Below are 27,790 nucleotides of genomic sequence, written 5' to 3'. Positions count from 1 at the left end.
TCTGAAATTCCCATTTAACTAGTTACCCTCAGTAGTTCTATCTGACAAAACTACTTATCAATAAAAGCAGTTGCTTCTTCATGAGAATTATTCACAATTAAAAGGCATGTTAGTAGAATAAGAGTTAAGATAATTTTCAGTCATATTTCTCAGACCAGGAAACTAGTGAAATGTTTTCTGTGGGTTTTAGATAAGTCTTTTGCCTGGATTTGCTCTGTGCTTTGGCTTTAAAAATATTCGTTTTACCTTAGGAAACTCGGCTAAATCGCAGGCCTGCTTCTTCGTTATCTGAGTCACTATCAAGGAGAGAGAAAACTCTATCAAGAGAGTGCAGAATTCTAGGAATTTAAACCTGACAGAATGTTAAAGACTACTTGAGTTTAAGTGAATTTTAAAATTCGCGTTAAAGAATTGAGTCACAGCTTTGATATAAGGAACGTTAGTAAGTGGATCAGCTGAGACTGATTCTCTTCTTCCAGTTCTAGGACTGTTGGTTGACAGGTATCTAAGTGTGACAAGGTATGATTTCTCTGCTACCACGCAATTAAGAAGCATGGTCATTAGGTAATTAAAGGAAGAAATTAATTGAAATAAGTAACTGTAATGTGCATTGTGTTGGATATTATGGGCCATAACTAAAGTTTTCCGGTAGCCTTAATTGGTGATTTAAAATCAACATAATCAGTCTATAGGAGCTAGATGCCATGACACTTGGCCCATGTTTCATCAGCACTGGGTGTTTCTTTGGCCATGTAACTTGGCTACCTATGCATGAGTCAATGTTTTTAATCCTTAAAAGGGAGTTTTGTGATCATAGCTTTATCAAAGACTGTGGAAGGACTCAGTAGAAACTTCTGTAGTGGGAGTTTTTTGGTTGTTCCACTTTGTGCTCCCAGCTGGTCGCAGGAGTACACCTGCCCAAGAGCTATCTCGGAACACCAGATGAAAGACACAGACAGACAGACAGACAGACACGATCTCATCTTCAAGCTGCCTTACTGGCTCTGTGGCTGGTCTCTTCTAAGCCTTCTGCTGCTAACTTAGTTGTCAGGTTACTTTCTGTGAAGCGCATTGGTCTTGCTGCCCAAGACTCTTTCGGGCTGTTATTCTGTGGACCTCTTTTCTTTTCTGCTCACATTTTGGAAGGTCACACCTACAGCTCTGAGTCTGTTATGGTCTCTTTCCCAAGTATCTTGATTCCTCTTTTCCTCTCTCCTAACCTGCGAGAACCTGAAAGTCCCACCTCTTTCTTTCTGCCCATCCATTGGCCACTGGCATCTTTATTGATTGATTAGGAACTATGGGGGAAGGACCTTCAGCATTAGTAAACACAGATTCCTAATTAAATTAAAGCATCAGAACCGCTCCTCTACAGATCTCTCTCTCTCTCTCTCTCTCTCTCTCTCTCTCTATATATATATATATATATATATATATATATATGGTATATATGATATATATATGGTATTTTCTTCATTTACATTTGACTAATCTTATATACATATATATGTATATATATGGTATTTTCTTCATTTACATTTGACTAATCTTATATACATATATATGTGTATATATATATATACATATATATATATATACTTCTAATGTGAGTTGGTTACTAGTAACTATTATTATTATTAATGTAGAAGGTGTTTTCAAATGGTTGGTGTATCAGTTTTGTAAACCCCCATAGGAGTAAATATGATTAAAGATGTGATAAAATCTACTTGTGTATTTTTAGTGGTTTCAAAGATTCGAGGGAGAGACAGTATTTTATTCACTTGCTGCTTGAGTCATTGCTGAAATGCTTTTCAAATTTTTTCTCATCCTTTTAATATCAGTTAGAAAAAATACTCTCAATTGGAAGTTAATATTTGCATTTGTGAGGTTTTAAAATTATCTTCGAGAAAAAATATACGTGTGTGTGTGTGTGTGTGCGCGCGCGCGTGTGTGTATAATTTTCATTTTAATTGACTTCCCAAGGGACTCAGTAGAAAAGGAGAAAAGTAGCTTTCCACTTGAATTCTGATAATTCCAATTAATGGTTTATAACCAGTAAGCTTTATGATAAGTTTTCAATTTAATAGCTATAATGGGTTAAATTTCCAAAGAGGCACTTGGGGAATGGGCTATTTTGATCTCAGTGACAACTGTAGATAGAAAAGTCCTAGTAATGCTTTTGAATTTTTGTTTCCTTGAATAGAAGATCTTGTGTCCTTTAAATTTAAACAAGGAGACAGCTGGTGTACTCTTACTCAGTGGATTCCAACCCATTAGAATATCCTGAAAGGCACAGAATAGCTACAGTTTTGTTCCTGAAATACTCAAACTCATGAAATCCAGCTAGCACTTTACAGCAACATGTTCCGGGTCCATTTTCTTCCTGTTAGGTTATGCTGTGGCTGTGGTAAAGAATGTGTGTGAGTGCCTGGTCCCCGGTGAAAACCTCAGCCCACATCAGAGAACCCAAAATAGTCCGAAAGTCTGAATTCCCAAGTGTGCTGTTAGGAAGGCCTGTGGCTAAATTTCAAATTATCAAGCTGTATTTGGGTGAATGAGTTGGTTTTATAAGCAGTCTAGGGAAGAGGAATCAAAGGGACTAACCAGAGCGACAGTTTTCCCACCTTCTACCAACATTAGGTGTATCCTCTTTGAAAGCCCTCTCTGCTTAGATGTTCACAGACCTGTCTATTCACTTATATATTTCTGTCTTTACCCATGAACTTATTCACTCAGTCTTTAGTCACACATGACTTGAGAACCAGCCCTATATTAAGGACTTGGAGAAACAACGATTTGTGTTAGCTCTTGAATTTGAACTAAGGTTTTATTACGTCTGTCACTGAAAGAAAGCCAATAAAAATCTTGGAAATGTCATTATCTGAAAACTGACCATCTCCCTATTAACACTGTGGCCTCTCCATGCTTGTCATTCGACAAATAAATAGTTGTTCAAGGGACAGAGGAATAACTTACTATATTCATCAAAAAGAGCATGGGTTTTTAGCTTTAATCAAAGCAGGACCATCTAAATTAAGGAGCTGGTTCAATTATCCCTTATATGAAAAGTCTTCCTCAGAATTAAATGGAACAGAGGGATAAGGGCTTTTCCAATGAAGTATGAGAAGGTATAAGCTTTGTTTTTGCTGTTTGATCAATAAATACATCTTAGCCTGAGCTTCTCCTTAACAATGAGAGTTGTGATTAATATCACAATGACACCAGATACAAATCTTGTGATTTGTTTAGATTCGGGTGATGGCTTCTGGCTACCTGGCCCAGAACCCTTCTCTGTCCTGAGCCCCTTTGCCACCTCGGTTTTGTGCGTTTGTTTCCTTATTCCACATCATGGTTTGGAGGCTGAGGATGGGGGTGGCAGGCAGTTCATGTTGGCGTGTGGCTGAGGTGGCAGGAGGGAGGATTTTAGCAGCTTGTGGGCGAGTGCTCAGAGAACAGGTGGTACTGGAAGAAGGAAATGACTGTCAGGATTCGGTGGCATTTGGGCGTGTGTATCGGCAGGCATGTTCACAAAGTGGGGTATTCTTGTTCAAAGTGTAAGAACGCTTCAGTGTCCTCATAATGAGAGCTTCAACCCAGAGTTTTAGACTCTCCAAGGCAAAGACTGTCAACTTGTCAATCTGTAGATATGAAAGACCAAAGGGTTAAACAAGAAAGGGGACAGCCTGGTCACAAAGCCTGACCTCTTAACAAATGGAAACTGGTACATCTACATCACAACTCCTACATCTATGGCTCAAGAAACAGGGAAGATGGAGTGGAAACAGCCAGAATACCAGGAAACCTGCTGGGAAATAATCTCTCCTAGAAATGGCTGTATAATTTGACCAGAACAATGGCAGGGTAGATGGATTTGCTAACTGGAAGAGGGGTGGGGGTGGTCCTATAGGTTCCCACGCCCAGACAAATGACTCTAGGCAAGTGATGGTGGAAAAGGAGAATTAGTCTTTCCCAGGAATGAGCTTCCTTACTGGTCGTTCAATGCAGAATGGTCAGCCCTGATGCTATATACACAGCAACCAAACAGCAGCAGACTCGGCAGGTTGAATTTTTATATAGGTGCATACATATGTGTGTGACAATCTTAACCATAGAAAAAAGGAGCTCATCAACCTAAATGTATGGGAGGGGATGAAGTGAGGATACTTGGGAGAGCCTAGAATGGAAACCTGGAGGGGAGAAGTGATGTAATTCTGTATCAATTAAAACCATAATTTTTTTAAATAAGTGAGAACAGTGGCCAGTTTACAGGATGCATTGATGACTCTGCTCGAGGGCTTTGTTTTGTTTAAAGAAGTTTATCCAGGTCTCATTCACTTTCTTTTTTTTTTTTTTTTGGAAAGTCGGTGACTTTGTCACACTTCTTTTTTTTTTTAATTTATTTTTTATTAGGTATTTTCCTCGTTTACATTTTCAATGCTATCCCAAAAGTCCCCTATACCCACCCCCCCAATCCCCTAACCACCCACTCCCCAATGGAGGAGCTAGAGAAATTACCCAAGGAGCTAAAGGGATCTGCAACCCTATAGGTGGAACAACAATATGAACTAACCAGAACCCCGGAGCTCTTGTCTCTAGCTGCATATGTATCAAAAGATGGCCTAGTCGGCCATCACTGCAAAGAGAGGCCCATTGGACTTGCAAACTTTATATGCCTCATTCACTTTCAAAACACCTTGTTATCATCTGCAGCTGGTAGGTTTAGAAAGATCCAGCACACACTATGTCATGCTCTTCAGGACCAGGATCAAATAAACAAGCCTCTCTTCACCTCAGAGCTTCCTCAGGCACCACAGGCTATTGTTTTTGTTTTTGTTTTTGTTTTGTTTTGTTTTGTTTTTAATCCTCCCTGGAGGGATGGATAGAGGGGGTTTGTTTTGAAATAAATGCTTTGGCTGTTCAATTGCAGGGCTTTTCCTGTTATCTCAGACAGTAAACAGTCTTCACCTCACCGCTGGTGGATTTTAGAAGTACCACTTGACTCTAACCAATGAAGCCTTTGCAGTGTATTGCTTGCAGCACACAGATCCTCAGGTGTACCCAGTATTCTCACCTCTTACAAATGTGAGCACTGGGCACTCATGGTGGAACAACTGTAGTTATTCGTGGCCACCATGATCCCAGCTTCTGCAGGATTTAGCAAGAATAAAAGTGTTGATGCACTTGACTGTTGAACAAACCAAGTATAGATTGCCCTCTTCTAGTTTTCAAAAGACAAGTGTGGGAAACTTCATTATGCTGTTTTGAAGGCTGTTATTGAAGGTTGTTTTGATCATTATGAAGTTTGTTATTCAAGGGAAGGTTGTGTAACAGAAATGTAAAAATTCTGGGCACAATAGCCACAATAACACTGTAAAGATAAAGGAGTTAGGAATTAATAATTTTGTTGTCATTTCTAAACACCTACACATCAGAACCATTAAAAAACAAACAGAAAAAATCATATTAAAACAAACAAACAAACAATTGTATTCATAGTACTACCAGAGGATCCAGCAATACCTCTCCTGGGCATATATCCAGAAGATGTCCCAACCGGTAAAAAGGACACATGCTCCACTATGTTCATAGCAGCCCTATTTATAATAGCCAGAAGCTGGAAAGAACCCAGATGTCCCTCAACAGAGGAATGGATACAGAAATTATGGTACATTTACACAATGGAGTACTACTCAGCTATTAAAAAGAATGAATTTATGAAATTCCTAGCCAAATGGATGGACCTGGAGGGCATCATCTTGAGTGAAGTAACACAATCACAAAAGAACTCACACAATATGTATTCACTGATAAGTGGATATTAGCCCAAAACTTAGGATACCCAAGATATAAGATACAATTTGCTAAACACATGAAACTCAAGAAGAATGAAGACCAAAGTGTGGACACTGTGCCCCTTCTTAGAATTGGGAACAAAACACCCAGGGAAGGAGTTACAGAGACAAAGTTCGTAGCTGTGATGAAAGGATGGACCATTTAGAGACTGCCGTATCCAGGGATCCATCCCATAATCAGCTTCTAAACGCTGACACCACTGCATACACTAGCAAGATTTTGCTGAAAGGACCCAAATATAGCTGTCTCTTGTGAGACGATGCCGGGGCCTAGCAAACACAGGAGTGGATGTTCACAGTCAGCTATTGGATGTATCACAGGGCTCCCAATGGAGAAGCTAGAGAAAGTACCCAAGGAGCTAAAGGGATCTGCAACCCTATTGTTGGAACAACATGATGTACTAACCAGAACCCTGGAGCTCTTGTCTCTAGCTGCATATGTATCGAAAGATGGCCTAGTCGGCCATCAATGGAAAGAGAGGCCCATTGGACTTGCAAACTTTATATGCCCCAATATAGGGGAATGCCAGGGCCAAAAGAATGGGAATGGGTGGGTAGGGAAGTGGGGGGCGCTATGGGGGACTTTTGGGATAGCATTGGAAATGCAATTGAGGAAAATATGTAATAAAAATATTAAAAATAAAAAAAAAAACAAACAATTGTATTCAAACAAACTTTTGTAATAACAGATTGTTTTGTTTGTTCATTTGTTTGCTTTTTTTTTTTTTTTTTTTGAGACAGTGTTCTCTGTATAGCCCTGGCTGTCCTGGAACTCACATTGTAGACCAGGCTGGCCTTGAACTCAGAAATCTTCCTGCCTCTGCCTCCAGAGTGCTGGGATTAAAGGTGTGTGCCACCATGTCCGGCCTATTTGTTTGCTTTTTAATTCAGTGAAATGTCTAAATATAAGGACAGTCCTGAAAATGCACATACAAGTAGCATTATACAGACTGATCAGTTTATAGTTAGGACTATATATCTCTGTCCTACATCTATGAATGCAACAACAGTTATTGAAACAGCATGAATTTGAAAGAGAGCAAGATGGTATGCATGAGAGGGTTGAAGGGAGGAAAGGGGGGAATTCTGTAATTATTTTGTATCTTAAAAATTATATGACATAAAAATAAGTCATGTAAATGTTCAGTTAAAAACATAAAAGGGCTCAAAGACCTTAAATCTGATAGTTAAGATTGAAATAAATATATTAGGTTTCAAACACCATACATTTATCAAGTCTCATTGCAAAACAGAAAATGGATGGGTTTGTTTGTTATTTTGTTTGTTTGTTTTTCTCTTGCTTTATATTTTTTTTCAGGCAAGTCCTTGCTGTAGAGTTCAATTTGGCTTTGAACTTGGACATTCACATGGTGTAAGCCTTCTAAGTAGTGTGATATCAACTGTGAAGTTCCATTCCTGGTTATCTGCCCCCTCTTCCCCCATCTCTCTCTCTCAAAATGATGATTTGAAGCAATACTTTACTTAAAACATTTACTGATCGGGCATACAAAGGGGAGTAATAGAAGCTGGTGACAGAAAATCCACAGTGGTGTATGTACAGTCCCTGCTGTATATCTTATTCCTCAAGGGAACAGTGTTCACACTGTGGGTATCTTGGAAATAACGAGGGCATCAACAGGTAGCTCTGAGCTTTAGGGACCCTCCTGGGAAAAGAGTTTCTATGGGTCTCTGACATACTTTGTGTTGGGATTTCTTGAGGTTACCATAATGAGGTATTTTCCAATTGCCAAGAGCAAGCTGGTCTTGAGCAATTTTAAATGATTGTTTCGCAATATTCTCTTCTTCTGGAATCTTCAAATGTATTTATGCTGCATAGCACAATAACTGTGATATGCTGGAAAACATTGAATACAATTTCATTATGAGTTCATCATAGAAATGCTTTCAATTTGACTCACCCTAAAACCTTCAAAATATGAGAACACTTTTTATTTGTATTCATTAATTCCCAGAAGCCATTATTCATTAAGCGCTTTCCAATAAGCAGCACCCATGTTTTTCATAAGTGCTGATAGGAGTTAGCAGTGTTCCTCTTTGAATTATAATTGTTTCTTAACATTGTACTGTGCTGAATGATGTCAGACAGGTATTGTGAAAGCCAATTTAACAATTACTACACAGCTTGGTATCTAAAACATTTTTTCTCAATCTCACAAATACAATGAGAAAAATTTAATATTTTCTAAGGTTGGCCTCCTTTGTAACTGACATCCATTTTAACAATCTAAGTTAACTAAGATGCATGGAGGAGAGAATCTGTGGACATAGTGGTCATGTGTTCCTTGGTATTCAGCAAAGGCTGAATATTCCTGGAATGTTAAATGTTAACGAAGCATTCCACTCAGATGCAGCACACAGGCTTTTCATGAAATACCCTCCACACACTCAGCCTCCCTGTCCCAGGACTCTCTACAGTCCAGACTTGGGAGTAACTTGGAAGTAGTTCATGCTGACTAAATGATTAGCTCAGTTATAAGTTTACATTTACAATTTATATTTATATTATATATTTAAAATTTATATTCAGGAGGGGTAGTAGATGGAGATCAATTTCAATGGTGGAGATGGTTTTGAATTCAGTGATGATTTGCCAAATAAAATCTTTAATATGAATACAATGATACAGAGACTCTACAGCACTTTGAAAATGGCTATTCCTATTAATAGCCTTTGGTAGACAGAGAATAAAAGGGAAAGAGACACTAGGCTGCATAAATGATCACCATGTTGAGCATATAAAAATTGTCTCCATTACATGTGGATGAGCATGTATGTGTGCGTTGTACTCAAGTATGTGCATGTATGGCTTGTGTATGTCGGTCAGAGAACAGCATGGAGGACTCAGTTTGTTTCTTCCCACAACAGGAGTCAAGGAATAGAGTTCAAATAATCAAGTTTGGCAGCAAGCCATCTTTACCTATTCAGCCATCTCACCAGCCTTCCCCTCACCTTTGAAAAAGGATTCTGGGTTTGCATACCTTTCTACTCCGAGCATGCAAATAAATCCTGTTTGTAGCACAAGCTCTGATTACTAACATAAGAAATGTTTTAAGGCAGTATCTAGGATTTATTTCTAATCACTGCAGGATATAAAGCAGACTGGATTACTGCCTATATGGATCTCAGTGTTTTCAACTGCAAAATTATACTTGAGCTAAATTACATCTGCCTTCCCTTTGTGCCCTTTTCTCTTGCCGTCCCCATTCTGTGTGATTATTTCCATTAGACCAGTGAGGGGAGACATTGGTGTCCAGTTATACTTACTATGCACCTGTTATGAGAACACAGGGACAACAGGGACAGGATGAAGCAGGTGGCCAGCATTGACTTCCCCAAACAGCACTGACAACAAACGGATGTGTAAGAAAGACCTCCTGGATGCTGAGCCCTCCCATCCACACTTCCTGATGTATTTTACAGATGAGAAACATTATGCCTCAATTAGGCCTAAAGTAAGTTTTAGAATTCCCCGGACTGGAATTTAGTGCTTTGGGAAGCATTATCTGGTAGATGTAGCACCAATTTGAAAGTGAGATCTGCAGTCTTTTCATCTATGATTAACAGTATGTAAAGTTTGCAGTCCTTTTGTAATAGAATGTTTGAGAAAAATCATTAAATACCCTTTCATACTGCATACCTACTTGTCTAGCACACCCTGGAAAGCACAAATGAATTTAGTAAATAATAGGTTATTTTTTTTAAAAATTCATCTTATTATTTGTCCTCATAGATGTTATTCTCTCTGATACATTTCATCATTACACCAAAAATATTCAACACAAATTACTTACAAAGAAAAGCTCACCATTAGGGAGGTCCTAAGGTCAAAATCAGGCATAGAACAATGATTCTCATTTGACCTGTGGAGAGAACAGAGGCACGTCATCATTGTGGGAATATCTGAGAAGCAATCAGGTTCTGAGTCAGGGTGAGTGACGGATTGGGGTGGTGGTTCCAGGGTTTCATAATAGCCTGCCTTCAGTACTACCAAAGAGGGCCTGGAGCACTGGCTGCTCTTCCAGAGGACCTGGGTTCAATTCTTCCAGAGGACCTGGGTTCAATTCCCAGCACACACATGACAGATCACAGTTCTCTGTAACTGCGGTCCCAGGGGATATGACACCCTCATACAGACACACATGCAGACAAAACACTGGACATGAATGACAGGAGCCTAGCATGCCTGTCCTCTGAGAGGCTCTACCAGCAGCTGACTGAGACAGATGCAGATACTCACAGCCAAGCATTGTACTGAGGTCAGGGATGAGTTAAGGGAAGGATTGAAAAAACTGAAGGAGATGGAAAACCCATAGAAAGAACAACAATGTCAACGAACGTGGACTTCTCACAGCTCCCAGAGACTGAGCTACCCCACGGGCTTGTTACAGGTCCCCAGGCACAAATGTAGCAGAGGCATGTCTTGTCTGGCCTCAGTGGTAAAGGATGCCCTAATCCTTTAGAGACCTGATGCATATCATTGGTAGATACCTAGGGCACCCTCTCACAGGCAAAAGGGAGGGGGGATGGGAGGAAGAACTCTGCATGGGAGTAACTGGGGAACAACATTTGGGATATAAGTAAATAAAATAATAAGTAAGTAAGTAAATAATTATTAATAAGTCTTGGACTAATTTAGCTTCCTCTATTCTGCTAAACTAAGTATTAGTAAATACACACTAACCTCTGCATGCATATATGATTTTAGGGATGCATAAACCATATCTATCTATAGCTATAGATATAAATACTAGATATAGAGTATGATATAGATATAGGTATATATACATATTTGTGTGTGAGTGCTTGCTGAACACACACTGAATGTTACACAGGCATAAAATACCTCTTCCTTGTTTTTCCTCATTTAATTGAGAACAGCCCAGTATGCAGGTTCTTTTCTGCTTATATTTAACAGAGAAGAAGTTGAGGCTTATAAGCTTAAGCAATTTGATTAGCAAACAAAGCTTTCAGCTCTTAGGGCAAAGCTCTTTACTGGCAGGGTACTGACTCAAATTGTGGCTGATCCCAGAGTTCAGTGTTAGTTAAATATGCCTGGCAGTGTGAAAATACTCCCATAAGTCAGCATATTTTAAGATATTAACATGTATAATTCTGTCATTATTCTCATCAAAACCTTACCAGATGTTCACTCTGTCAGTGCAGACCAAACACTGTATAAAAAGCTAATGTCTTCGCAAAATATCAGTGTGACATATTCCCTACAGTTGAACTACCCTACAGCTCTCTGATACAGAAGAAGTATGCAGAAGAGAGTAAATCATAGAAATTAAACCAAGAGAAATGGTTATACAAATATGGAAATTTGTGTAAATGTAATGTGTTCACTTAACAATAAAATCTAGGGAGGTAAAAGAATATTATCATACAATTTTTAATCCTAATTCCTCCTCCACATATATTCAAGTTCTTAATGACAGTTTTGCGTCAGCAAGTATTCTTCTATCATGCTTTATTTAATGTTTATATACAACAGTCCACTCTCAGACATGCTATAATTTATTTAAATAATCTAATTGCAACAGACAGAGAGTGACCACATTTTCTGAATTATTAACGAAGTCATATAAAACACTATTGTATTTCCTTCTGTGTACCTTGCTCTCTTTCCTTTCCCTCTGCTGAGGTTAGCATATTTTGCTTAGGGGTTACAAATAAAGATCCAGTCTAATCTTTCCTTGTTTCTGTCTCGGCCACTCTCTCCTTCCCATGGCAAAGGATATTAAGAAGAAAAGAACAGAAACATTTTTCAAATGTCCCCAATACTTCAGCCACTGGTATTTTAGTGATCATCTAAAACACTTGGTCAAGAGATTATTTTCTGGGATTAGTAATGAAACAACATCTTTTAGTAGTAAAAGTAGTGAAGAGAAATATGATTTTACTGGTCAGAAATCACCTGGGAGTGAGCTCCAGATAATAAATGACAGGAAAATTATTTCTGACACGTCTTTACTTTTCAGCTTATTGCTACACCTGCTTATTATAAATTACAATATTTGCCTTGCTTTAATTTGTCCTAGAATCTACAGTGTATAATGGAGTAGTCATGAGTACATGTACACACACGCTCGCGCACACACTCATGCACACTCAAACACTCACACAGGTGACTTAAGTCACTGACACTGAATGCAAAACGGAAATGCAAACTCTGCCCCAGCAAGGCTTGTCATTCACACAGAAGACAGGATAAAGGACGTAACAAGGGGATTGAAGTGTTAAATCTAAGAAAAAACTGTTTGGACATATATAAATTTGTGCTTGTGTGTGTGTGTGTGTGTGTGTGTGTGTGTGTGTGTGTGTGTCTCAAACTATTGTTCATGAATACTTTGCATTGATTATATGCATCCTGGGCAAGTTTCTCATAAGTCAAGCACGTGTGAACAAGGGAGGCCAAGGCTATCAACAAAATAAATTCCATACCTAAATCATTTATTGCACCTATAAAGGAGTATATTTCATTGAGAACATTTATTTAACTCTAAGATCTTGAGTTTGTTCCTTGAGAAAATTCAATTTAGCAACAAAGTTGTCAGAAGTGGTCTGACCTTGATTTAGAAAGCGGAAAAGCTACTAGGTTGACATTCACTCTTTCTCTTTTCTGCATATTAGTCTGTAGCCCAATCTTACTTACCAGTCTAATTATTCCCCTATTTTCCATAATTTAAATAGAGACAAAACTCTGAGGGAGCAGTAAGTCAAACATTTTAGTGAATAAAATGTAAAAAAAAAAAATCCTTCTAATTTACATGTATATGAATAAAGGAATATTCACATACACATGGAAGATTAAAATCACTCATGAGATATTTCTTCTTTAAAATGACTGTCCTGCAAGCAGGAGGACATGAGTTTGAATTCCCTGAACCCCTGTGAAAGTGGGGCATTATTCTGTACTTCTGGAACCCCAGAGCTGAGGGAGGCAGAGAAAGGTGAATAACCAAAGCTTACACATACATGCACACTCACCTTCACACACGTGCACACATTAATGCCGATATGAATACATACCACACACACATACACACAAATACAATAATCCCTGTTTGTTCCAACTGCTAACTTCTGCTTAGTACCTTTTTTTTTTTCAGATATACCATCTGTGTCCACAATCCCTTGATTGCTGTAGATTTTGTTTTTCACTTTTCCATTTTCCATTAACGCTATAGTGTACTGTTAAATAATGTCACATAGAAAGCATTTTCCTACAATCAGTGTTCATTTCTGTATGTTGTTCATAGATATTTAAAAAGAAATGGGTTTACTAAATGAGTGTGAAAACCTTTTTGAGCAAAGTGGTCAGCACTAAAATTCTAAACATACATGCTACACTGAGTGCCCTCAGCAGGCTGTGTGTGTGTGTGTGTGTAGTGTGTGTATGTATGTGTTTGTATGTATGTAAGTACATACATGCACTCATTCTTATGTGACAATAGTAATCAAAGAAAAAGAAACTGTCAAATTGAGAGGGTGTAGGGAAAACATCTGAGGGGTTGAAGGCAGAGACATGAGAGGGTTGGAGGGAGGAAGAGAATGGGGAGTGATGTAAATGTATTTTAATTTTTAAAAATTACATTTCAAAGTGCCAACTTAATTCATTGGTGCAACAACCAAGCTTCTGTTTACAGATAGACAGGCTAATTTAGAACATTGTTTCATACTCTGCATAAAGATTAACTCAGGATGTACTATAAACCTAAATAAGACTAAATCCAGAAAGTAATTTGAAGAAAACATAAGAGAAAATATTTTGACTTTCAATTAGGCAACAACTTCTTGGAACGCACACAAAAAAGAGGAAAACATTAAAAGAAAAACAAAACTGATTAATTCCATCAAAGCTAAAACTCTGTTCTTTGGATGACACCATTCAAAAAAAAAAAACAAAAAAACAAAAAAAACAAAAACAGCAAACTTTAAAGTTAGCCAAAAGAAAGAAAAACACGAAGCAAAACAAAAAACAAAACACAATAAGGCAAATTTCTAATGCAAAAATAATAATAAGCACCCAAAATGACTAAAAATAGTAAAGCAGTTACCACTGTATAACAGACAAATTCTTGAGCAGACTCTTCACTGAACAAGCAAGAACTGGAAAAGAACTGGAAGAACTGCAAGCACTGGAAAGGATATGTAATCCCTCTGTTAAGCAAATGTGAACCAAGTGTCATCACTAGTTTACTGAAGAGTCCACAGGCAAGAGTTGACTTCATCACCTGCCAATGTCAGGTGTCTGGCAGCTTAGAAAAGGACTGCTAGCTACCTCAGTGCTCCCTCCCTCCCTCCCTCCCTCCCTTCCTCCCTTCCTCCCTCCCTCCCTCCCTCCCTCCCTCCCTCCCTCCCTCCCTCCCTCTCCTTCCCTCTCTCACCCCTCTGTCTGTCTCTCTTTCTCCCTACTCTCCCTCCATCCATCCCATCCTTTCTCCCTTCCTCCCTCCTTCCCTCTCTCCCTCCCTCCTCCCTCCTCTCTCTCTCTCTCTCTCTCTCTCTCTCTCTCTCTCTCTCTCTCTCTCTCTCTCTCTCTCTCTCTCTCTCTCTCCCCACATGTTCCTGGCCAGTCTCTCACCTTTTCCATCCTCTGTCCCCTCCTTTCTGCTTCTCTGCTCTCATGGCTCTGTCTGCCTCTACCCCTTCTTCAGGTCCTCACTCCCCTCCATTCTGCCTTTATACCAGGTCTGTTGCATGGTGTGATTTTTTTCAGGGCCCCACCTTGGCATGGGCCCTCCAGGTACCCCCTGTCTGCATTATATTTTATAATAGTTATAGTCATCAACCCCAAGGGGTAGAAAACATTGAAAGGAAGATACCAAATAAGAAATTAGTGATAGGTTTAAACAGTTTTGTATTTATGTTGAAAATATAAAATGACAAGCTACTTTGGAATAGATATTTTCCATTTTTTAAGTTGAATATGTCCACCAGAAACTAAAACACTTTTAGGTGAAACACACTTAAGATAGGCCTGATTACAAAGTCCTGCATTTCCAACTCTCCTTATAAGCTCCACGCCTAATTGCAGAACTATTGACAGTTGATAGATGCTGGGGAAGGGGAGTCAGTTTTCATTCAAGATGTGGACCCTGGTAGATCTACCAGTATCTTAGGGTTTCTATTCCAGCACAAACATCATGACCAAGAAGCAAGTTGGGGAGGAAATGATTTATTTAACTTACACTTCCACATTGCTGTTTATCACCAAAGGAATTCAGGACAGGAACTCAAGCAGGTCAGGAAGCAGGAGCTGATGCAGAGGCCATGGAGGGATGTTTCTTACTGGCTTACTTTCCCTGGCTTGTTCAGCTTGCTTTCTTATTGAACACCAAAAGGCCAGCCCAGGGATGGTACCACCCACAATGGGCCCTCCCCACTTGGACACTAATCGAGAAAGTGTCTTACAGATGGATCTCATGGAGACATTTCCTCAAGGGAGGATCCTTTCTCTGTGACAATTTCAGCTTGTGTCACGTTGACACATAAAACCAGCCATTACAACCACCAAGAGAATTTTGAGTTGAAGGCTAACCTGGTATTACAAGTTGCAGCTCTGTCTCAAGGTGGGATGTAGGTCAGAAAAAAAAATAAGAGAAAACTTTGTGATTGCATCAATACTTATATGTAAATATCCATAATAATTGTATTCATAATAAGCAAAATCCTGAGACAGCTGAACAATCTACCACCTAGTGAATGAATAAAGAAACTTTAGCACATGTAGTAGACTTCTGATTAGTAATAAAAATCTATAGCCTCAGCAGTGGGGGATTCTCTCCATAATACCATTATACCAAATAAAAGAGCTAACTGAAAGACTACATTCTCTAGGCTTATAGACACCTAGATCAGGTGATAAGATGAGGAATGAGTAGGTGCCATGTTCTAAGGGGACAGAAACCACAGACTGCAGAGGGCAGAGGGAACTTGTAAACATCTGGAGATCACTTTCTCCTGATCCTGAAGATAGATGGACTGTATCATACCCTACAGTTCACTTCCTCAAATTTATCTTCCCAAACTCCGAGAGAGAAAAGAAAGATAACTCTCTTAGAGTTACCACAGAGTGTATTCATTATCTTAAAAGCTCCATTGTAAGGAAAATAACTTTTTATATTACTTTAATAGCCTGACAAATGCATAATATTTTGTCACACAGATAGATATGTTATCTAAAATGCATTCAATGTTGTGTGTATAAAATATGCCATAGTGTTATTTCATTAAATCATTTTGAAGAAGTCATAAATGTAAGAGTTTGAAGCCCTTGCTGTATATTGACAAATGTCCCTCAGAAAGGCTTTTACTGAATTCTTGAGATATATAAAAATTGATAGTTCGCATAGCTGCAAAGAATGGTATAAGTTGTTTAAATGATATATAATGCTTCTTTTACTGCTACTAATATAAGCATTTTCTAAATATTGATTGATCAGTTTGCAGTTTTTGTGTTTTGAATATTTGATTATTATTATTTGTCCCTGTTCCCTTGCAAATTGATTTTATATTATTTATATAATGTTTTGTTATATTTATATAAGAGGTCTAAAATGTTTTTCTGAAGAAAAGTTTCAGGAGAGAGTTTTAGTGTTGTGAGAATAATCAAAATAAAAATATATAATAGGTTTATATGTAATACACATATTTCATATATATTCTTGAAATTGTCAAAGAAAAACTTGATCAGTGAAAAATCATTTATTTGATTTTTCATTTTAATCTTATTATTTTTTCTTTATTGAAAATGGATATTTTCATAGAATATATTCTAATTATGGCTTCTCCTCTTCCTGTTCCTCCTAGTTCCTATATTTGAAGGCATTAGCTTTGATTAAAAGAAAATTTGTACCTATTGAAAGTACTGTGAAGGATGGAAGATGGAACATGCCATTCGTAAATGGCAAGGAAGGAAACCTACCCACTAGCTCCTGATGTTTTTAAGAGACACGGAAAGGATGTTAGCTATAAGTTGGGCTTCAGGGCAGACAAAAAATAATTTGTTTGAAAACTTAGACTGAACACCAAACTTTTAAATTGGAATTTCAAACCATGAAGTTCTGGGTGAGCACATGTTGTAGCCTGGAGAGATGGCTTTGTGGATCAAAAGCACTGATTACTCATCCAGAGGGTAGGTTTAATTCCCAGAACCCACATGGTGTATCACATCCATCTGTAACTCCAGTTCCGAGAGAATCGGATGCCCTCTGTTAGCCACTGTTGGCACCAGCCATGCAAGCAGTGCATTGAGATCCATGTAGGCAAAACATTCATACACCTAAAATATGCCTTAGTATTTGTTTCAGGCCAATGAATCATATAACAGATATTCCAAATAATTCTAGCAATTTCTCTTGTATATTTGTATTTTCTCTTTTTGTACTCTGCTGAGTCTGATGTCTTTGGTCCACGGATACTTTTTAAAAATTAGATTAAAGTAAATAAATGATTCAAAAGACTACCTTCAGCTTTGTTTTAGGATATCGACTTTGACGTCATAAAACTCAAGAAAGAAAAGAGTTATCAAACAATTTGCTCAAATGGTCTTAATCTCTACATGAAGACTATGATGTACAGTTCCCAAAAGATAGATTTATTACACAAAAGTAATGTGTTCTGTAATGTATACTGGCCCACATAAAGAAACAATAGCTCTTTGTTCAAAGAAGCCTCTGGTTTCCAACTTTAGCCTTTCTTGCTTTTTTACCCCTACTTGATCCCTCCATTGTCAAAATTGATATTTGCTTTGTACTTCCCATTGTCACTCCAAGAATCTTTGAGTCAGGTCATCAGATGCAATCACTGACTGGAATGGTATTCCTGAGAAGGGCCCTTGTGAGACACAATAGTTTCCAGTTGAGTCTGTAGCAAATCTTGGAAGTTTCAGTTTTACAGTTTGCTTGAAACTTGGAAAACAGACACCTAAATTCTATGACAATCTGTCCTCCATGATCAGAATGGGTATTCAGTCTTAAGTATGCAATGTCCTAATTATGATTGACAGTGATCACCGTACTGGTACTGGAAGTATGTTGGGTTTGGGAAGGTAGCTCTCAGAAGGTTAAATGCATGAGAACCTGGGTTTGAACTACAGAATCTCTTGAGTGCGCCCAACTCGCCAGCAAGAATGATGCAGCAACAGGATCCTTCTGCACATGTTTATTGGGAGAGCTTGATTACGAAGGCAAAGAGACCCCAAGCCCAGAACTGGTGCTGCTTATATAGGCTTAGGAGAGGTGTGTCTCACACCCGGATTGGTTATGCATGGGTTATGCTTACCACCTCATTTGCATGTCTACATCTGATTGGTTAACTTGTCTCTCATCTGATTGGTTAACTTGTCTCTCATCTGATTGGTTAACTTGTCTCTCATCTGATTGGTTAATTCTCAAAACTTCATCTTGGCAAATACTTTACTGCCTATGTATGCGTGGTGGCCAGCAGTAGCCAGCGCCACCCTGCAATGGCATATGTGGCTTCCCACAAGAATCCAAGTTAAAAGGCTAGGCATGGGGCATGCATATATAACCCAAGCACCAGGTAAGAGGAGACAGTGAGGTCTACAAGGCTCACTTGCTGGCTAGTCTACCCTGATGGGTAAACTCCAGGCCAACAAAAGAGCTTGTATCCAAAAGCAAGGTGGTGACAGAGATAGCTCAATAGTCAAGGAAGCTTTTGTTGACAGCAGCAATTTGGATTCCAGCACCTAAATCAATTCCAGCTTCTGGCCCTTGAAGCACTGTTCATATATCCTCATACACTCACACATACACACATACACATAAATAATATATATACATAATATATATGTTGTTAAATACATATTAAACAATCATATATAATATTTATATTATATATACATACTAAACACACATATATATGTGATATATATATACATATATATACATATATATATGTATATATATATATATAAAACACATATATGCATGTATATATATTATATTTAAAACATCCAGGGTGAAGCGGGGTGTGGTGGCACATGCCTTTAATCCCAGCACTTGGGAGGCAGAGACAGGCGGATTTCAGAGTTCGAGGCGAGCCGGAGTTTCAGGACAGCCAAGGGCTATACAGAGAAATCCTGTCTCAAAAAACCAAAAACCAAAACAAAACAAACAAAAAAAAAAAAAACCATCCAGGGTGGAGGGCATGTGATGAACCACATCTACCTAAGACTATCCTTTGGCTTATATATGTATACACACGTGCATATACACACAAACATATGCGCTTGCATGTGTGCACACACATACCTGAAAAATACTCTGAAAACTAAAAGAATCCTTATTTTACTCTGTAACTATTTAGTCCTGGACCAGTGCTTGAGAAGCCCTCCATCTAAAGGGAAAGGATTTCCCACTGAGCAGCTGCATTAGTGGCAGAGTGCCATTTCTCCTCCTAGGGTTTTGCCTGTGCTGTGCCAAGCCAAACTAGACTCTGTTCCTGTGTATCCTAATGCCGCTACATTCTCCGGAGCCCTGAGCCTGCAGCATATTGCCCCTTAAAGCTGACGGGAATGCTTGTTTTATTCATAGGGGACTTTCAGCAAGATGCAGACTAAATGTTACTCCCTCAAGAGTTAGATGGTAGATTTTATTTGTCTACATTTATACAATGTAGAAAACAAATCAGAAAATAATATATAGATGAGAAAAAAATAACAGCCATCCTTTCCAGAGTAGACAGTGTCATGGGGAGGGAACTCAGCTGAGGAGATGAGATGTTTCAGTAGTCTGCTGGGAAATAGGACTAAATGTAAAAAACGATAATGAAAATGTTATGTGCATACAAAGTTATTTTAAATACCTTCTAAATATTACTTATGAGAAATAGTTTGAGAACAGAAAGTTTATTATTCCTGGTGAAGATTAAACAGATTGAGTTTTTACATGAATGAAGAAATGCTCTAAACACTTGGACATGCCAGCATAATTCTGCATTTACCATGGCTGTTATCCGAAGGACTGGCAAGTGAGACAGGAAAGGAAACCTGTAGCTGCCATGAAAAGTGAAGTAAGCAAAGGATTTCCAGGCTCAAGTAGCAGAACCTTTGGACATAGGCTTGGTGACTTAACTTCAATCTCTTCAATCCACTCAAAGATGGAAGGAGAGGGGAAAAACACTCCCCAGAGTTGCCCTCTACCCTTCACGTGTTAGCTGTGGCTTGTGTCCCACACATCATGTGTCCCTCTACACACAATAAAAAAGGTTAAAAACAAAACCTGGGAAAAGGAGAGCAGTGTGGGCTACTGCCGATGCAGAAGAGTCAGGATGCCCTAGAAGCAAATGCTGAACCTCAGCAGGCGGGTTCCTGTACCTACATCAGGCCTACACATTGGGATGATGTGGTGGCATAGAGCAAGCCCTGGACAAGGGATCCAGAACTAAGATAAAGGATTTAGGAAACCAGGCCGTCTAAGTACCAGCAACGTAAATGGCATAAGGAACACACACACACACACACACACACACACACACACACACGAAATCTGCTTGATGGAAAAGAGAGGTAGGGGAGGAAAGGAAGAGGGGAAAAGAGAGAGAGAATGAGAGAGAATGATTGATTGGTCAAATGTTTATTAGCCAGATAGGAATCAGCCCTACAAGCCCAGTGTGCCTGTGTCTGGGAATATACCCCTCTGACAGTTTGATGAAAGGTAGACAGGACATTATTACAGGGGAGCCACAGCTGCAGCATCTAATTATAATTTATTTGAATACAGTGCAGTTAAACAGCAGCAAGCCAGTGGGCATTCCAGTAGCATTAGGAAGTCAGGAAGTGGGTGTCTTTATGGATACAAGAATAGCTGTGGCAAGTTAAACATTGAAGAGTGGTCTCCTGAGATGGTTCTGTTTATGTAACACTGGGGTATAGGATGGAGTTGACTAACATAACTAATGAAAAAATGTTTTTACCTCACTCCCAAGGCCCAAATAATGTTTGCTGAAGGTATACAGCCCTTGGTTTTGAGGGGAAGGGAGGTAGGAAAAGTTAAAAAGGAATATTAAAGATAATTAAGGACATGAATTATGTGGTCATAATTTCTCAGGACTGCTGTCTTAGTTGGGGTTTCTATTCCTGCACAAACTTCATGAATAAGAAGCAAGTTGGGGAGGAAAGGGTTTATTCAGCTTACACTTCCAAATTGCTGTTCTTCACCAAAGGAGGTCAGGACTGGAACTCAAGCAGATCAGGAAGCAGGAGCTGATGCAGAGGCCATGGAGGGATGTTACTTACTTGCTTGCTTCCCCTGGCTTGCTCAGCTTTCTCTCTTATAGAACCCAGGACTACCAGCCCAGGGATGGAATCACCCACAATGGGCCCTCCCCCACTTGATCACTAATTGAGAAAATGCCTTACAGTTGGATTTCATGGAGGCATTTTCTCACATGTAGCTCCTTTCTCTGTGACAACTTCAGCTTGTGTCAAGTTGACACACAGAACCAGCCAGTACAACTGCCATGATGGATCTTGTGTTCCTGCTCTTGTGTCAATCTGCCTTTCGTTTTAGGGTTTCTATCTAAGTGAGGAGTCCAGGCTAAAGGCATGCTCACAAAAGCAAATAAGAATACTGCTGCTTTGCTTCCCAAACTTAGAAAATCATTTTGGGGAAAGGACACATGAATGTATTTAAGGATTAAGTGCAGATAAAGACTTTGCAAAATTCCAATTGTTTTACCCAGAGATGGTCTAGAGTACAGTTTTGTGTAATGGCTAGGCTTGACTTCTAGGTTCTGCTTCTCTTCCCTTCCTTCCTTCCTTCCTTCCTTCCTTCCTTCCTTCCTTCCTTCCTTCTTTCCCTTCTTTCCTTCCTTTCTCTTTCTCTTTCTCTTTCTCTTTCTCTTTCTCTTCCTCTTCCTCTTTCTCTTCCTCTTCCTCTTTCTCTTTCTCTTTCTCTTTCTCTTTCTCTTTCTCTTTCTCTTTCTCTTTCTCTTTCTCTTTCTCTTTCTCCTTCTCTTTCTCCTTCACTTTCTCTTTCTCTCTTTCTTTCTTTATTTTGTTAAGAATCTGCTTTGGTTAAGAAGATTCAAATTGGAAGAAGGAGACCTCAGATTATTATTTCATGTCAAAACTACCTTCTTGATACTGATGAACCCTGCTCTTGTGAGTTCATTTGAAAGACTGCCCAAATGCAAGCTGGACAAGGATAACATCAACAGACCTTCCAAAGTGGGTGGGGGAAAATCCCAGGAGGTCTGGACCCTACACAATGAACTAAAGGCAACTGAGAAAAACTGGGACTGGAAACTTTGGTGTTTTCCAGAGAAGAGAAAGATAATAGGTTGTCCAGTGCACAGGAGCCATCCTTGAAAGTATACATGCAAATAATATTATATGGACTGAGAAAGTTATATTTGGGAATATATGTGCCCACAAATATACATATATGCATGCAGTAACAATTAATGGAAGAAGAGGCCGTGAATTTGAAAGAGAGAAGGGAGAGGTATATGGGAGGGTTTGGGGGAAGAAAGGAAAGGGAGAAATCTCATCTCTATCTATCTATCTATCTATCTATCTATCTATCTATCTACCTATCTATCAATCTATCATCTATCTATTATCTATCTATCATATCTATCATATGTATAGATATATCATATATGTATATTTATGTCATCTATCATATCTATACATGATAGATGATAGATAGATAGATAGATAGATAGATAGATAGATAGATAGATAGATAGATGATAGATTGAGATAGATAGATAGATAGATAGATAGATAGATAGATAGATAGATAGATAGATAGATAGATAGAATGAACACTAATGTTAGGCTTGTATCATCTACCCTCCAATACTTTAGTGTAAAGTTTGGCTACTGCTTTGTTCCTTACTTTTTTGTTACTGCTCTGCCTCCCTAGTGTAGGGCACCTGTGCTCCAGGTCTACCATCTAGGGTATGGTCTTATGATCAGTACACTGTCGACTTGCATGCTCTTGGATCCTTCCGTATTGCTTTGTCACTTTGATTCTGGGCTCCAAGAGAGGGGAGAGAAGAGAGTCTTCTGAGGCATCCAAGGTATGTCTGACTGTGTTGGGGATTCTTCCTTGGTTCTCTTACCCACACTGAGTAACCTTCAGCTCCCTCTGGGGGCAAAGCCAGCTGTCTTCTCCTAGGACTTTGATAGCAGCTGTTTAGAAGGCTCTAGCTCTCAGGAACTTGACATTCTCAAAGAGCTCTCCTGTGAAGCCTCACCGGAGGCTGTTTCTGTTTCTCCAGTGACAATGGGATTAAGCCATCCTCTCTGGGGTGAGGTTTACCTATGTAATGCAGGCTAACCTTGAACTTTCTTGTCCTTAGTTTCCCAAATACTAGGAGTACAACCAGTATTCAGTCTGCCGAGACATACATCTGTCTCTAGAGGGATAGAGCTGTTAGGCCCACTCATTTTATGGGAAGTGAATGTAAGAAACACCTCCTGGCCATCTTTACTTCCTCCGGAGGTCTCTTCCTTCTGGATCCTCCTCCCCCTTCATTACCTCACTCTGACAAAGGCCAGTACTCATCCCACATCTTTTGTATTTATTAATAGAGAGAAGAGTACCTCTTTTGGCCTTGGCCTTGGATATTTCACGTTTGTTTTTCTCCCCGCCAAGGGAATATCCTTGTGATATGTTCTACCCTGAGAAAAGAATGAAGACTAGCGCCTCACTTTTGTAGCACTGCTGAAATTTATGGTGCATTTGGAGATAATGGTATAACTCCTTTGAAACAGAGGCCAAGAAAAGTTAAGACACCTTTCTAAGGACACTCAGTCATAAGTGGCAGAGCCTAAATTTAAATTTAGGCAGGCTAGTTACAAAGGCTGTTTTCTCAGTCCTGCATATACATTTGCATACACACACACACACACACACACACACACACACACACACACACACACATGCTTATTTACAATAAGCCTTAAATAACACAAGAGCTGGGCAACTTCCTACCTTCCATCTTCCATTCTGTTAGAAACCACTTTCCTGTCAATAACCCCAAGTTACTACTTACTCCTTACTATGTTTCATCTGAGTTGCTCTTAACTCCAATTGGTCAGCCCTCAGTGCCACACTCTCTTGTTTCTTAACCCATGGCTGCTGCTCCTCCTTCTTCCTGCACCTTCTTTTTTTCCCAGCCCCAAGCCCAGGAAACCTAAACCCCACCTGTCTCTTCTGCCCAGCTATTGGCTTTTGGCATGTTTATTCACCAATCAGCAATAACTTGGGGGCAGTCAACCCTGCCTCTTATGTGTGCTAAGATGCCTTATAATGATTTGTTGTTCTTAGGGCAAGTAAAATGAGATGCCTAGCTATTGTTTGTGGAAGCAGGATCCTAAGATATTAAGGTTATGGACTTTTGAGAACAAATCTGAGAAAAATGCTTATATTGAGTGGAACTAAAGCTTATAGTACTGCGCGTCTCATTAAAGCTTGATATTTGCTATAAAATGGGAATAAGAACTTACCCCAGGGATGGCAAGAGTCCAGGTTTATAATTTATCCAAATAAAAAGTTTATCGAAACATATAATCATTTTCATCAACGCTGCTCTTGAGAACTAATTAACCAAAGATTGGTTCAGTTTGTAAAGTATGTCGTAAGTCGAGCCCACTGGGCTGCTTATTCAAACTAGTATATTACATGGTTTCTTTTTAATGATGACATATTAAAGTAAATATGAGAAAGGTGTAAACAAGTTAATGTTTTACACAAGCTTTTCACAAGCCATGGTAAACCTCCCAGAACGCAGAGCTGTTTGTTGGCAAGTTGGAGGTACACTAGTTGAGCTTTACATTGCTAAAATTACATTGAATTCTCTCTTTTTATTTAATGCAACAAAAATGGCCAAGGACATACTTTAGATACTAATGTTGGCACTAGAAAAAGCAAGTGAAAGTTGTTCAAACTTGTAGAGGGCTATTAAGAGATATAATAACAGTGGTTATAGAAGAACCAGAGGCCACAACATGTCCCCAAAGGCCAAAGGCCGACTTGTTACCTGTGACTTCCAAAGTACACACACCTCTCTAAAGGACTTAGAGTTAATGCCCAGCTGCCATGTAGTTACACATTGACATGTGTATTCACATCATTGATCAAAAACCCCTAGCACTGCCATTCATGTGATTAAAGTTTCCTGAAAGTTTATCCTTGAAATCGTCTAAGATATAACCGATTATGTTATCGAATGAAACAGCTACTCTCTTATTGCTTTCTAATGGGTGGGAAAGAGACACTGTGTGTACATTTGCATGTTCATGTGTGTGCATGGTTGAAAACATCTGTAACCTTGGCATTCAGGTAGGCAGAGAAAAGAGAATCATCCCAAGTTAGAGTCCATGTTAGTCATCCAGGCAGGGTCATGGGTAAATAAAGAGTCCTTGTCTCAAAAAAAAACAAAAAAACCACACACACAAACACACACACACAAGAAAACAAAGCAAAAACCCTCCCCAGTGGAAAAGAGTTTTGAAGAGAGTTTTGTGACTATTACATCTGATTAGCACCAGTAACAGAGGAGAAGAAATAATTTCAATCACATCTAGTTTTGTAAAAAAGTAAGTGTAATGAGGGTTACTTCCTTGAGTTTGGGCGAAGGATTACTTATAGGCAGCTACAGCACTGAAAAACAGTCAATCTCCCATAGCCTCTTCCAGGAAGGGTTTGACCTGTGAGCTCCTCCAGGGAAGGAGGAAGACAGGGAGGATGAGATGGAGGGAAGGAGGGAGGGATGGAGGGAGGGAGGGAGGGAGGGAGGGAGGGAGGGAGGGAGGGAGGACCAACATAAGGAGGGGAGGGAGAGGAGGGGGCACATGAGCAGTGGGGAGGATAATGGAGAGAAAAGATCAGGATCTATAGGCCCTTGATTTTCATGAAGGATTATTACCTTTTATAAATGACCCCCAAACCCAGTTATATAGAATTTCATGGGCAGAAATTTGAATTCTTTTGTAACAAGAGAAGCTGGGCATGTATGAGGGTGCTGAGCTATCAAGCCTTTGCCAATAATTTATGGTGCTCTTAGAGCCCTTCACGAGGGCGTGGTTATGCTCTTAAGGACAGGTAGTCATTTCCTTCCAGATACCACGACAAAACTCCCCCTGAAAACGTCTTAGAAGAGAAAGGGTTTACTTTAAGCTCACGATTCCAAGTGACTCTCCATCCTGTCAGGAGGAGAACAGCAGGAGGAGGCTGAGGGAACTGGTTATATTTCATCTTCAGTCAGAAGAGAGCAAGAGGCACATGCTCATCAAACTTAGGTAGCTTTTTTATTTCCATCAGGTTCAGGGCCCACTCTGCCTGTGAAACGGCATCACTCACGCTAGGCTGAGACTTCCGACATCAATCAGTGTAATCCAGGTGAACACCTGCAGACATACCTGATCTAGACAGCCCCTCATTGAGAATCTCCCCAGGCCCTAGTGACAAGTAAAATTAAGCATTGCAGGACATATGCAGTCAATGACTTTATGTTCGCCACATTTCATTCATTGTGAAGAACAAATGAGTTTTAGAAATGCTCATTTTTTACTTTAATGGCTAAGGTTAGATGAGAAAAAGACACATAGAGAGCTAAGAAAGCATCACCTATTTTGAGTTTATGTTTTTATTTACTTATTTGTTTAGGTGAATGTGTCTGTCTGTCTGTCTGTCTCTGTGTGTGTCTGTGTGTGTGTGTGTGTGTGTGTAGGTGCGGTGTGAATTCAGTAACTAGATCTTGTTCTCCACCTTGTTCCTTTTGCTGTTTTGTTGCCATATGGTATCCTAGTTCAAGCCAGTTTAACCATGACTGCCTCCTGGGGTTGCTTCGGACTACACAGCCCACATCACCATAGGAGCGCCAGGATTGCAGGCAAGAACCACGTCATCTGTCTTTCTGCATTAGGCCCAGGGATCCAAGTGGGTCATGTTTATGTGGCAAGTGCTGAGACTACTTTATTACGTACTTTGTTCACTTCATTATTTACTCAGCATTTATTTTATGATAAATTAGAATCTATCAACATAAAAATTTTTGTATCAAAATGTACATTTTAAAAGTAATATAATTTCTTTCAGTATTTTTTTTCATTATAATTCTTATATTCAAACACACAGTTAGGAGAATTTTGGCAGTTTTCATCTTCCATGCCCTTCTCTCCTTCAACTCCCCCTCTTGAATCAGGAAATAAATTAAGACCTATGGAAAGTTGTAGTCAAATGGTAGATTGAATAGTGGTGTGTGTGTCTGTCAATGTTTGTATATGAGTTTGTGAATATGTGTCAATGTGTGTGTGTGGGGGGGTGGCTGGGTGTGTGTGTGTATACCACAATTGAACCAAATAGAAGAGGTTGGAGTCACCCATACAGAGGAGACATTCGCACTCAGTATCTTACAGCCAGGAAATTGTTAACAGTGTTTAAGTGCAGTAAACTCAGATTCTTTAGTATGCAACTGCTACAGATATAACCTTACCTTGTAAAAGTTAAAGGTTCAAAGATTGTATAGTTTATTAGGCAATAGGGTATACTTTTATTTTTTTTTCACTTTTTATATTTTGATAAAAAAGAAAACAAGCAACAGCAAACACCAAAAATCTGTTTCTTGCAAATTAGGAACAAGATATAGTTTTTCTTTGCAGGCAAAGAAGACAGTAGTGGCTGTTGGCACTCTAGAAGGCTACACTTGTATCTTTACCTGTGCAGAATCATCTCCACTTGCTCTGTACGATAGAAAACAAAGTAGCATTTCTTCTGAACACATTTCTTATGACCTCATAGACTAATAACAAACGTACTGGGTTCCTGTGATGCTGAACATTAAGTTCATAGAAAAACACCCTGATATTCTCCCCCCTCCTCTCTGTCTCTCTCTGTCTCTCTCTATCTCTCTCTGTCTCTCTCTCTCTCTCT

At 39.2% G+C, this 27,790-nt stretch overlaps 1 protein-coding gene across 29 annotated transcripts in view; it reads left to right on the top strand.

The window, feature by feature from the left end:
* Positions 1-27,790, top strand: part of Rims1 (regulating synaptic membrane exocytosis 1) — a 542,679-nt gene that overhangs the window by 187,361 nt on the left and 327,528 nt on the right. The window lies entirely within an intron of this gene.

Source organism: Mus caroli, unplaced genomic scaffold (genome assembly GCF_978045245.1).
Source record: "Mus caroli unplaced genomic scaffold, Mus_caroli_1 scaffold_1, whole genome shotgun sequence".
Lineage (NCBI taxonomy): Eukaryota > Metazoa > Chordata > Mammalia > Rodentia > Muridae > Mus > Mus caroli.
The sequence above is the reverse complement of the archived record's forward strand: the minus strand, read 5'-3'. Positions and strand labels throughout refer to the sequence as shown.